Here is a 12946-nt window from a genome sequence, read left to right as displayed (position 1 = left end):
GCTCACGTTTCCTACAAATGGCTCGTGCAGTGTACATTTTGTAGCATATACCAGACGTCATTCTTTACATCTTGGTGACGGCATATTTAGGAATTTACCAATCACGTTCATAACACTATTGTATTGAAGTTCTTCGTAGTATTTGGCCTCAATTATTTTTACGATCGATACTGCTCTAAGGCTGCGGCAAAGGGAATCCAACGGGAAAAGTGTACGATGGTGAGCCCATCTCCAGGAAGAGCGCACCTTGAATTGTAAGTTGAATATACTGCCATTGTCCCTGAATCGCAAAAAATGGGTCAACGCTGTTGCACTGGTCCCAGAAGTACACAATATATTGAGCGGTATGACAAAGCTCTCTCTCTCTCTCTCTTTATATATATATATATATATATATATATATATATATATATATATATATATATATATATATATATATATATATATATATATATATATATATATATATATTTATATATATATATATATACCCCGCTACCGACAACTGCGGAGGTGTTCGCAAAGTTGCGTGTTGGGATTACGTTTTCGACGCTAGGCCTCTACCAGGCCTATCAGCAGATAAGAGTGGACGACGAGACAGGCACACACAGTGAAGAGTTTAACACCCAAAAGGGTGTAAAAAGCGTGCTTTCACGAGAAAGCACTTTTTGCAACACCCTTTACCGCCCATAAGTGGTCGATTGAAAAAAAAGCACCCCTTTGTTTGCGTGCGTGCCTTCATAGCACCCTAAAATAAGCTCTAAAGGTGCTTTTGTACCTGAGAAGGGTGTAGGGGACGATTCATCAGATGAAATATGCAGCAAAAGAAGAACACAAAATTATAATATTTGGGATTTTACGCCTCAAAAACCTCAATATGATTATGAGGGTCGTCTTAGTGGAAAGCACCAGAGATTTTGACTATTCGGTGTTCTTTAATGAGCACTGATATCACACAGTGCACAGTTTTCTACCTTTTCGCCTCCGTCCTAATTCGACTGCCACGGCCGGCATCGAACCCGCAACCTTAGGATTGGCAGCCGAGCAGCGTAGCTACAGCCCGAATATGTGAACCTTGTGGTTAATGACGGCCTAATTGACTTAGAATGTGTAAAGGTGCTCTCCGAATACAGCAGAATGCCAGCAGAAGCAAATCGCGTTTCATCTATAATGGCAATCAACTGCAATCCATGTCACGAAAGTTTTCCTTAGCGTTGGTTATAAGCTACATGTTTGCTATGGATTATATACACACACAATGTTTGCCCCAGTATGGGTCTGTGTGCGTGAGCCTGCGCATGTGTTCGTGTGTAAGCACGATTGTGTGTACACCCGTGCATGTGTGCGTGCACGTGTATGTGCGAGTCCATGCTTGTGTTAAGCGTGCCTATGCACATGTGTACGCCTATGCATTCGTACGTTTACGGTTGCGTGTGTGTGTGTGGCCGTATGTGTGTATACGTATATGTGTGTGCGCCAGTGAATAAGTATGTGTGTGTATCAGCCCATGCGCCCTTGAATTTCGCGCGCGCGCGCGCGTGTGTGTGTGTGTGTGTGTGTGTGTGTGTGTGTGTGTGTGTGTGTGTGTGTGTGTGTGCGGGGAGGCACTGCTTCTTTGTGTTTAAGGTACCATACCTGTTCAGACTGGGAGTCTATATGGGAGGTGGCTTAAGGAATGGTGGTGGTCAACGCACTGCACACGGACTATTCAGTACATGGAAAACAGCTGCACATTTTCCTACCTCATCGTTGCTTACGAATGTGCTGTGGTAGCTGATTAGGTCCGATGAGGCGCTTCTACGCTTGAAGACGTAGGTTATGACCAATTCACACGAAAACCTGTCAATGCACTTACGCACAACCATCGTTTATATTAACAACGTTTAATAAGAACGTGCCTAGCCTTTGCTACAGGTGCTTAGCTAGCTCATCGGGCAACCATATGGAATTATGTGCTGATCATGTGGTCAGCAAAAAGTTTGTTATAACAACCTCGGCACGTTTCGTGGTGCGTGGCAAGCCTTCTAAACATCCGCGACGGTGGATTAATTTCTTCCAGCTTCGACTACGCATTCAGTGTTTGCGGCACCATACACAGAATTGCCAGACACGGACAATGCGAAAAGAAATTCCTCTGGAAAAAGGTGTAGCGATGCTGTCCCGCTAATGCCACCGAGGACGAAATAGTTATTGCTTCTGGCCATTCCAGGGTGCATTTTTTCCCGCAAGTTTTGCTTCACTATTTTTCACCCACTGCAGTCGCATTCCGCCATGATACTTAAAGAAAGAACCCAAGGCTGGTAAATAACCTGCGCTGCTGTGCGGCTGGGTGAAAGGAGAGTGGCCGTTTAGGAGTCATTCTTGAAGCGCAATTCGATGGCCTTTCGCGTCGAACCACCGCCCACCGTATGCGCCATAGCGTTTGCCTTTCGGCGCCGTCTTGGCGGGTTTCCCGCTCACCCCGCTCACCTGGGGCTGCGTTGCCCCCCCCCCCCCCCTACAACGGCGATGTAGATAAGCGAATAGTTGCGTCACCCAACACCTGAGTCAACAGCTGCGACGCCGCCGCCATTGCCTCCTCCTCCTCTCTCTCAACGTTGCCCTCTCTGTCTAATCCGTCTTTGAAATGCGTTGCGTTGGTCTGGGGTCTTGGTCGCTGTGTGAGGTCTAGCGAACAGGCACATATTCAATGGTGGTCACGCATGACACCGTGTTCGAAGGGACGCTCGGATTAAGGAATATTCATGGAGCGGCGGACGCGGGCATCGTGGGCCTGTTAACGGTGAGTGTACTATTTTCGTAGGTAGTAACCATACAGCGCTAGCTGGGCGCGTGCAGCAGCTCTGCCGAAGTAGGCTGCCAGCCATTTACTACAGCATGCGTTCGTGGGCCTGTTGCAGATGCCCAATTAAACGTGTGACTTAACGAGTTCACACTGCTATGCCCGATATTGTGTAAGTGCCTGCATCACTCATACAGTGAGTGATGTGATCACTTAACAAGGGTGCGATTAGTTGCTGATAGCACATTGTCTCTGCACTGCTCAAAGTGATTGATATTGTTTCAAGATGCGTTTTAGGCTACATCGTAATAACATTTCTATCAATCGAAGATTTTTCCAAAAGAGTAAGGGATATGCGCGCGCACTTATGGCACTCTGCGGCAAACGAAAGGGCCAAAGGAGCAAAAGTCAAACTGTCGTTCGATAAACTGAAAGTCAATGATAAAGTTTATACTTGGGACCCAGTAAAGAATGCTAGAACAGATATATCGAAGAAAGCGGGTCCACCACGAAACAACCGACCAACTTCATCTAAGCATAAAACTTCTACAAATAAGAAAAACTCGAACTGACAGCACAGTACTAAAACACTTAGAATCGTTTCCCTCAATGCCAGAAGTGTGCTAAACAAGTTTGATGAACTAGAGAACATAATTTCGTCCTACCAACCTCACGTTCTAATAATAACAGAGACTTGGCTTCACTCCGGAGTACGTGACTCGGAAGTCGTCCCTCCCTCATACAGACTGCTCCGTAAAGATAGAGGGTCAAGAGGCGGGGGCGTAGCGGTAGCAATTAAAAAAAATATCAAATCCTTTGAACTCGATGGCATTCCCGACCACGAAAGCGTCTGGTGCAAAATAACATATTATGATAAAAGTATAATTGTAGGAGGGGTATATCGGCCTCCAAATGCGGCACCTGACTACATTGAAGTGATTCATGATTATCTTTCAAAGCATACTAACTCTAGGTCAAAAATTATCCTTGCTGGGGATTTTAATCTTCCCGGAATAAATTGGAACAATGGTTCACATGATGGTCGTGACGTTGCTAGTTCAGAATTACTACTGGACGTAGCGTTCGCGTTTTCATTGAATCAACTAGTAACTGATAACACTCGGATCACTGCGACGTCATCGTCTTTACTTGACCTAGCGTTTGTAAGTAGTACATTAGAAGGTTCTTCTGCGTCCATCGAGAATGGCATTTCCGATCACAAATCGATTACCTTAACCTGCCCTATTTCATGCGCGAAGAAATACAAAAAGCCACTACCTACTTACTTTAAAGATTACGCACGTGCAAATGACCCTGCTGTGCTACGTTTCCTGGAAACACAATTTCATGAATTCATTGAGCTTACAGACGTAAAAGAACTTTGGGCGCATTTTAAAAGCACTGTTAAATATTGCGAAGACACATTCATTCCGAATAAAAAGAAACGCATCAACCGAGAATACCCTTGGATAACGCGTGAGATAATTCAACTGAAAAGAAAAATAAAACGACGGCAGAAAAAGGGAACCAAATCAACGTACGTGATCTTATCGGGACATTAAAGCATAAAATGTCAGAAGCAAAAACCCGCTTCTTTAACACTACGTTAGCTTCGTTTATGGCGCACTGTCCCAAAAAATTCTGGCGATACTTATCAGATGAACGAGACTCAATCTCACAAATTAAAAATTCGGAACAAATCATTAAAGATCCCGAACACATTGCTAATGAGATGAACAAGTTTTTTCAGTCAGTTTTCACGAAACATACCAGTAATGCGCTACTACCTCCTTATACTGTGAGAATACCCATGGAAGAATTAATCGTAAATGAGGAGGGCATACTTTCTCTATTACAAAAGCTTGATCAAAAGAAATCTACGGGCCCCGATCAAATCACTAACTCATTTTTAAGCCGATACGCTAATTGGACATCTAAGTATCTCTTTAAAATATATACGTTATCTCTTCAAACTTCACAGATACCAGACGACTGGTGCAATGCTGTAGTAGTTCCTATACATAAATCAGGCCCCAAACTAGAAATAAGCAACTACCGCCCAGTGTCACTTACGAGTTCGTGCTGCAAAATAATGGAACATGTAATTTTCAAGGCCATAATAACTCACCTAGAAACAAACGAACTTCTCTACAAACAACAGCATGGTTTCAGATCAGGCCTCTCAACTATAACCCAATTAGCTGAATTAACTCATGACATAGCCAACGCAATCAACGATAACGTCCAATTAGATGCTATATTTTTAGACTTTTCTAAGGCGTTCGACGTTGTCCCACATCTGGATTTAGTCAAAAAACTAACGGCTTTTGGTATTGATATCAAAATAATATCCTGGATCAACAACTTCTTAACTAAACGGAAACAAAGCGTTAAAATTGACAATCAGCTATCAGAACCACTTGATGTTTATTCTGGTGTACCTCAGGGATCGGTTCTTGCACCTCTGCTATTTTTAATGTTTATTAACGACATCCACTTTTCCGTTGAGAACCCTATTCAGATGCGTCTGTTTGCCGACGACTGTGTCGTGTACACAGTCGTGCGCAATTCAGACGACCAAACTAAACTTAACAATTCACTTCAGGCAATTTATTCCTGGTGCAATACTTGGGGCATGAAATTAAACACATCAAAAACGCATTGCATTTCTTTTACAAATAAGAAATCCCCCCTTAACTATACATATAGGATTGGAAACTCAATTATCGAAAAATGCAATCAAGTAAAATACCTAGGCATTACACTCACGCCGAATCTTAACTGGGAACCACACATCTTGGCCATGTGTCAGAAAGCGGAAAAGAAATTATCTTTCTTGAGAAGAAAACTGCGCAATGCACCACCACATATTAAAATAAATGCCTACAAAACACTAATTAGACCATGTTTAGAGTACGCCGATCTCATCTGGAGTCCACATCAAAAGTACCTGATTAGTAAAATAGAACGAATACAAAAATTGGCAGTAAGGTTCGTATATTCAGAATTCGCGAGGCAGTCCAGTACCGCAGATTTACTCGCAAGGGCAAACTTAAAACAACTTTTTCAACGCAGAATAATGTCACGATTAAAATTCCTTTACCAATTATATCATGGTCATTTCCACATATCACGCTCTCATTATCTGCAAGATCCACTTAAACAATCATTCCGACTAAATCATTCTAAAACAATACGCCAACCTTTAAGTCGTGTAAACGCTCACAAACATTCACTTTTTCCGTCAGCTATCTCCCTCTGGAACAGCCTACCCAACGACATTGTTTGTTGTAGTACGATTGACTCTTTCATCAACCGCATACAGTGTATTGAATTTGCACCATGATTTTTTTTTTTCTCTGGCAATGTATGTATTTCGATGTATCTGTGTACCCACTCCTGCTTGGGCCGTGAAGGGCCTGCAGTATATTCAAATAAAAAAAAATACTCAAATGTGCAACGGGCTTCTGTAGATGTAAGCATAAAGAAAGAAAGAAAGAAAGAAAAAGAAAAAATTATGTACAGAGGCGCGCTGTACGAAATTGCTTTTTGTTTTGCTTAAAGATGGTATAGTTTGAGGTGCTGGTATGCCGCGATGCTCCCAGCACGTGCGCGTCGGTCTTTTAAAATATTTAGGACACGTGTCACCAGCAACCGGGAAAGATCTAGTAGACTTCCAAAGGCGCGTTGTTGTGGCCATCGCCGTGCGTTGTTTTCCCTCGTTTCCGTTTGCTGTTTTTATGCTTTGCTTTCATCTGCGATAACGTTCGGCGTTATAACAGAATTGAGAGAGTATACGTGACGTTGGGAGCTATATGCGGTAGCTCTAGCATAAGCCATGGTTGCTGCAACGTAGTCGGCATCCGCGCGCGTTGGTGTCGTTCGAGCGCTCCTACTTGCTTGATTGTGTTTAACTGAGTATTTAGGCACTGGTTACGTTTGTAAATCCCGTGGTCAATAATCGCTAATAGGGTGCCCCTGATTGCCATCAGAGGATGGGCTTGGTTGTCCAAATATTCCAGACGCTTTTACTGAAAGCAAGCTTTGAAGAATTTTTTAAAGAAATACTTTCATACGTGCTAGGAAGTGCCTATTGCAGGCCCGCAACTCTTTAAAAACTGGACAAGCTATCACAGATTTTATCAAATTACAATGAATTACGATGATTGAAATATAGATGACAAATTTCTGTGCTAGATTAGGTGCACAAAATACATCTTCGCAGTCCTACGTCTAGAAGGCAGCCAAATAGGAACCACAGCGTCAAATTTAGATTAGATGCCATGGATGGAGCTTCTTGTGAGGGTAGAAAGAACGAGAAAATTGTTCATTTTTGATGCCCTTATAGAAGCAGTCAGAATTGCACTGATTGCTGAATTGTCACATTTTCTCAAATTGTTAGAGGCGTGATTGAAATCAGTAAATCTTTTACTTTTTTTGCAGACCGCTTCGCTAGCGCCACGCCCAAGATCATTTGTTCACATTTAAAAGAGAAAGCAGAGATGCCTTCACTGTTTGTACATGAAGAGGTAAGTTTCTTGTGCGTTTTGATTAATGCTACATGTTCTGAACGTTGTACTTTAAGAACTGTTTTTCACACTGGCTCACTACTCTGTAAGGAATTTCATTCTTAGGTGATTTCAGGCTTTTGGAAGTGCCATTTGTGAGCTGTAGTCTTACACTTCACCTCAATTCGGGAATTTGCTGTATGCTGGAAAACTATGTTATCTTTATCATACGAAATTATTGGAATATACGGGTTGTATGCTTCGAGTTTAGTGTAATGTCAATTACACGCCATTTCAAAGGATAGACACTACACATTCTTCATATATGGTGCTGCCAGAACAGCACGAACATCATTTTATGAGCAGTCATATTTGGTCTTATTACAGGACGAGAGGGTGCCGCTGACGTCTGGCGTAGTATACCCCGGCCCAAGCCTAGAGAAAGCGTAGTTCATGAACATCTACGTGGATGACCGAAAAATCTTCCGTGTCAGTAATGACGAAAAAGGAGTGACAGCACTGATGAGTGTACTTTTTTAAATTGTCAACATTGTCTATGACCGCAAGGCCTTTAGCAACCATCGTGATAGAGTGGCTTTTTCTCGGCGTGAGTTTGGAGTTTATCAAAGAAGTTGTTCAGGCAATACGACGCTAAAAATTTTATTGTCACAATGCCTGATTAACTTTTTCAAGCGTGGTCATGGTAGATGAACATATAGTGTTATTTGTGTAAGTTATTTTGCTCAATTATAGCTGGACCATTTCATTCCAAACGTCCCAGCCACTTTAGCGACCATCTGAATTGTATTTGAAAAAAAAAATGTGCTGACTTACTGCGTTTAAAACAGTGAACTGCTAGAATATTTCAGCGAGAAAAAAAAGTATTGTTCATTTGGCTGGCTTATAACTTCCTGGCATAATGCCGTCTTTGTGCTGTTTGTGGAAAATTTCGTTTTGAAACTACCAATTATTTTTTCTAAAGCAAATTCGGTCTACCTGTTAAATAAATGTGCTTCTGTAAGGTATTTGAAGCTCAATAATACTAGTGCATTTTTTTGCCACATTCGCTTCCAAGAATAAAGCCAAAATGTTTTAGGTTTGCATTTTTATTGCAATATTGCACTTTGTATGAATATCTGAGCAGTGAATACTTACTCCACAGAAAGTATATTTTGAGGAAATAATATCTTGAGAGCTCTGAAGCTGCTGAAATATACGACAAAATATCACAAATTTCACAAAATCGTGATTTTTGTCCGTATTGAGATGCAATTTGCTCCATGTTAAGATAAAATAAAAGCTCATTGTTATACCTAAATTGTAAGAAAGTGAAATTCTTTTTATAATAAAAATCTAATCGCAAAAAGGAAAGGAAGGAGCGCTGTCGACTGAATTTTATTGAAGGTGCTACGAGCGTTTTTATACTGAGCACAAGAACAGGGCTCATCTGCAACAGCACATGTGTGACCACGACAAAATAACTTTAACCAAAAAAAGAATACTCTTTTTCGGAAAAGATAATTGAAGGTGTACTGATGCATTCATGCTTGGCCTTCCTGATAAAAAGTTCTAAAATCTCTAATTTTTTCTGCTTGCTTTTTTCAAAAACCGTGTTTTATGAAACCTAGAACTGCATTTACATTCTTTACAGTGTCCGGCCTTAAGACTACTATAGCTCTTTTTAACATTTAAAGCATGCTGTCTCGCTCGATCATTGAAGCATTGCCCAGTTTGTCCTATGTTTACTTTTCCACATGTTAGCGGTATCTCATACACATTAGATTGGCATTCAGTAAACCTATTCTAGTGACGAATGATGCAAGATTGACTAATTCTGTTGCTGTGAGTACATGCACTTTTGAAAGCTTGCAAGGGGGGGGAAAACAACAATGCCATATCTGCTGGCTCTTTTTCTAAACTTGTGAGACACCTTACGTACGTAGTACCATGTAACATGCAAAGGTCGTTGGTCATTCTGTTTTTCTTTTGGTCCTGTTTCCTTTAACTTTACTTTCTGCAGGAGGGTTTCGCAAACGAGTGTGACGATGCTGTAAAGGTGGTGCTATCAGCCCAGGAGGGCTAAGAATGTTCTGCCTTTTGATAGTAGGCATTCAAAATTAGCAAAACGAGGAATTAATACCACATGTATTAAGGCCACCCTTCAAAAGTCATGTTAGCACAAGGGTGAGGTCAGGCTTAAAAGCCAGATTAAAAGGCTAAAATATGCTGGATATCCCGACAGAATCGTCACACCCGTTTGCGAAACCCTCCTGCAGAAAGTAGAGTTAAAGAAGACAGGACCAACAAAAAAAAGACCAAAACCTTTGCATGTTATACCACATCACGTGTCTCACAATTTAAAAATTGCCAGCAGATATGTTGTTAACGTGTTGTTTTCCACCGCTTCCAAGCTTTCAAAAGTGTGTGTACTAAACAGCAACAGAAATAGTCAATCTTGCACCATTCGTCATGAAAATAGGTTTACTTAGGGCCAATTTAACGTTTGTAGAAGTATTTTTCATCATGTAAACCAATGATCAGTGCATCACTACACGTTCACTTATCTTTTCCGAAAGGGAGTATTCTTTTCTCAGTTAAGATTATTTTGTAGTGGTCACACGTGTCGTCGCGCATGAGCACGGTTCTTATACTCCGTATAAAAGCGCTCGTAGCACATTTGTTGAATTCAGTTGAAAGTCGGTGCTCTTTCCTGTCCTTTCTGTCTCTTCCTGAAGTTGTCCGCTGTGACTAGCACACAACCACGATGAACCAACTCGCCCAAATTAAACTCTTGTTACGTAACACGTAGAACGAGTTTCGTATAGAAAGAAGGAGGGGTGCTTTTAAAATGAAATTTTTCACATACAACACCTAGATGGCATTCCAGAAAGTTCAAAATGCAGCCACGTGACCAAATAATTTTTCTCTACTAAATATTCCAGAAGTTCACCATTTTCAATGCAACACGAGTTTTCTTAATACATTTGAGATGGTTGCCAAAATGGCTAGGACATTTGGCATAAAATGACCCAGTTGTGTCATTAGCCGTAATTATGCATTACCTCTTTTGTATTTTGCGTGTCCTGACTCAGTTTTGTGTTCGTTTTAAGCTTATTTTGTTTCTGATATTTGTTTTGGTTTTTAAGTATTTGCTAAAGTTATATGTGGGAAAACCCATATGTTTGCATGTACATTATTTCTCATAACCAATTGTTATACATCCAGGAATACAAAGCTTAAACCACTCTGATTGTATACATTTGAAAACACTATCTGTATATTTTTTGTGTGCATCACTTCTTGCAAACGATTGTGTACATGAAGGCGTATATAGTGAATTCATGGTGATTGTATGTATATATGAAATAAATATAAGTATATATTTGCCTTTATTTCATTCCTATTAACCGATTGTGTACATGAAGGAGTATCAAACTGGAAACCACTGGGATTGTAGGTTCTTGAAAGAATTATAGGGATATATTAGCGTGTATTTCATTTGTAGTCTCTATGTACTTGAAGCAGTATATTAAAATGAAACGAGTGTAATTGTATGTTTCAAAGAATTGTCAATAAAGTGAAACTGAAAAAATATAATAAACATTTGAGGAGTTGCGTGTGTAGTGTACGTATACGTCAACACGTTACACATCTGGTGAAAAAGTTGGGTGGCAGAAGAAAAGTTTATAAGTTTTATTTGCCAATTAAATAAATGCAATACGCAAGGACAGCAAGGCTTAGTTTTCTGTAATGCGCAATATGCATATACTGTGAAGTATATATACAACCAGCCGAAGTTCTTACACGATTGTACGTGTATATATTTTTGCCCACGCGCAATGATTGGAGCTTGACAGGTGGCGCACCATTGATAATCAGGACCACTTTCTTCAAATATACTGTGTAATAAGTGCATGCTGATATCTATTAGTGCAGTCCAAAAGAATACTGGCACCCCTGCCGTGAGCACTCAACACCCTTGTGCACCCTTCTCGCATGCTCTTCAGAGGGTGCTAAAAAGTGAAGGACATCGAAGGCACCCTTCCTTAAGGGTGTTTTTGTAACACCCTACAGTTTTTACATATACACACTATTCTAAGGGTGCATGGAAAAGCACCCTTTTTGGAAGGTGCTGAATTAACACCCTTAGGGTGTCGTGCATGTGACAAGCTCATTTACACCCTTCTGGGTGTAAAATTTTTTACTGTGCACTGCTCACTGTCAATAGCACCATAGGACTGTTCAAGGTGAAGCGTCCTCCTTTTGGAGTATCCGCTGTGCCAACAATCTTCCAGCGGATGAGGGAGACCACACTGGCCTGCATTCAGGGGGTAAGTGTCTACCTTGACGACATTATTGTCAATGGGAAGGACGTTAAAGAGCATGTGCAACGTCTAGAGCAACTCCTGTCGAGGCTAAGTGACAAAGGTCTGCGGCTCAAAGAAGAGAAGTGCCGCTTCGGTATCAGCTCAGTCCAGTTTCTCGGTGATAAAATTGACGCTCAGGGTGTCTATACGACCGAAGAGAAGGAGAAGGCAATCCTCGAGGTGCCAAAATTGACGGACAAGACCTCTATGCAGGCTTTCTTGGGGCTTCCCGCCTTTTACGATCGTGTTTTGGAGAACGGAGTGACAGTAGCTGCAGAGTTGTAAAGGCTTCTCGAGAAGAACACCCCCTGGAAGTGGGAGAAAAAACACAAGGCTGCTTTCGAGATGCTTAAGAAGATGATTAGGTCTTCGACAGTCCTTGCACATTATATTGAAAAGAGGCCTCTCATTCTGTGAGTGAATGCGTCACCATAAGGCATCAGTGCAATTCTTGTCTCGCTCAAAAGGATGCGTTCGGCCGAAAGGCTCCCATTGCATCCGCGTCGCGAACTTTAGGAACCACTGAGAAAAACTACTCGCAGCTCAATAAAGAAGGTATTGCGGTAGTTTATGGCGTCAGCCACTTTCACCAATATGTCGCTGACCGGCACGAGACCGTATTAACGGATCATCAACCAGTCCTAGGCATCATGGGGGGAAAGAAGAAAATTACTAAAATATTGTCACCGAGGATGACTCGATGGTGTCTCAAATTGGCCCTATATGACTATGGCTTGGTGTACAGGCCTGCATAGTAAATTTTGTACACCCTTAAGGGTGTATACTGGATTGTTACCAGGACATCCTATGGGTGTTTTCAGATACATCCTACTGAGAGGGTGTCAGCTGAACACCCTACACGAAGGCTGTTCAGGTAAAAAATAGGGTGTTCTTAGACTTCAACACCCTTCTAAGAGGGTGTTGAAAGGGTGTGCGACCTTCGAATAACTCGAATAACTCGTTATTTGAAAGTCGCAGGTTCGGTTCCTGTCCATGGCAAGTTATCTTTTCACCCACATTTCTTTCGTCTTATTTACATTACAATTCGGTCTAATAACTTCCCCTATTTTTTCCTTGGCAATATAGTCTGTTTGATCTCTCTCTCTCTCTCTCTATACACACACACACACACACACACATATATATATATATATATATATATATATATGTGTGTGTGTGTGTGTGTGTGTAAGCAAGCTTACTGAAATGCAATGATATCACTCAAAGCCTTCTTTGCAAAGCCGATTATAGAAATTTAGGCTGCCTTTCATGGTTGTAAAATTAAATAC

Source organism: Rhipicephalus microplus, chromosome 8 (genome assembly GCF_043290135.1).
Source record: "Rhipicephalus microplus isolate Deutch F79 chromosome 8, USDA_Rmic, whole genome shotgun sequence".
Lineage (NCBI taxonomy): Eukaryota > Metazoa > Arthropoda > Arachnida > Ixodida > Ixodidae > Rhipicephalus > Rhipicephalus microplus.
Note: the sequence above shows the minus strand (reverse complement) of the source record.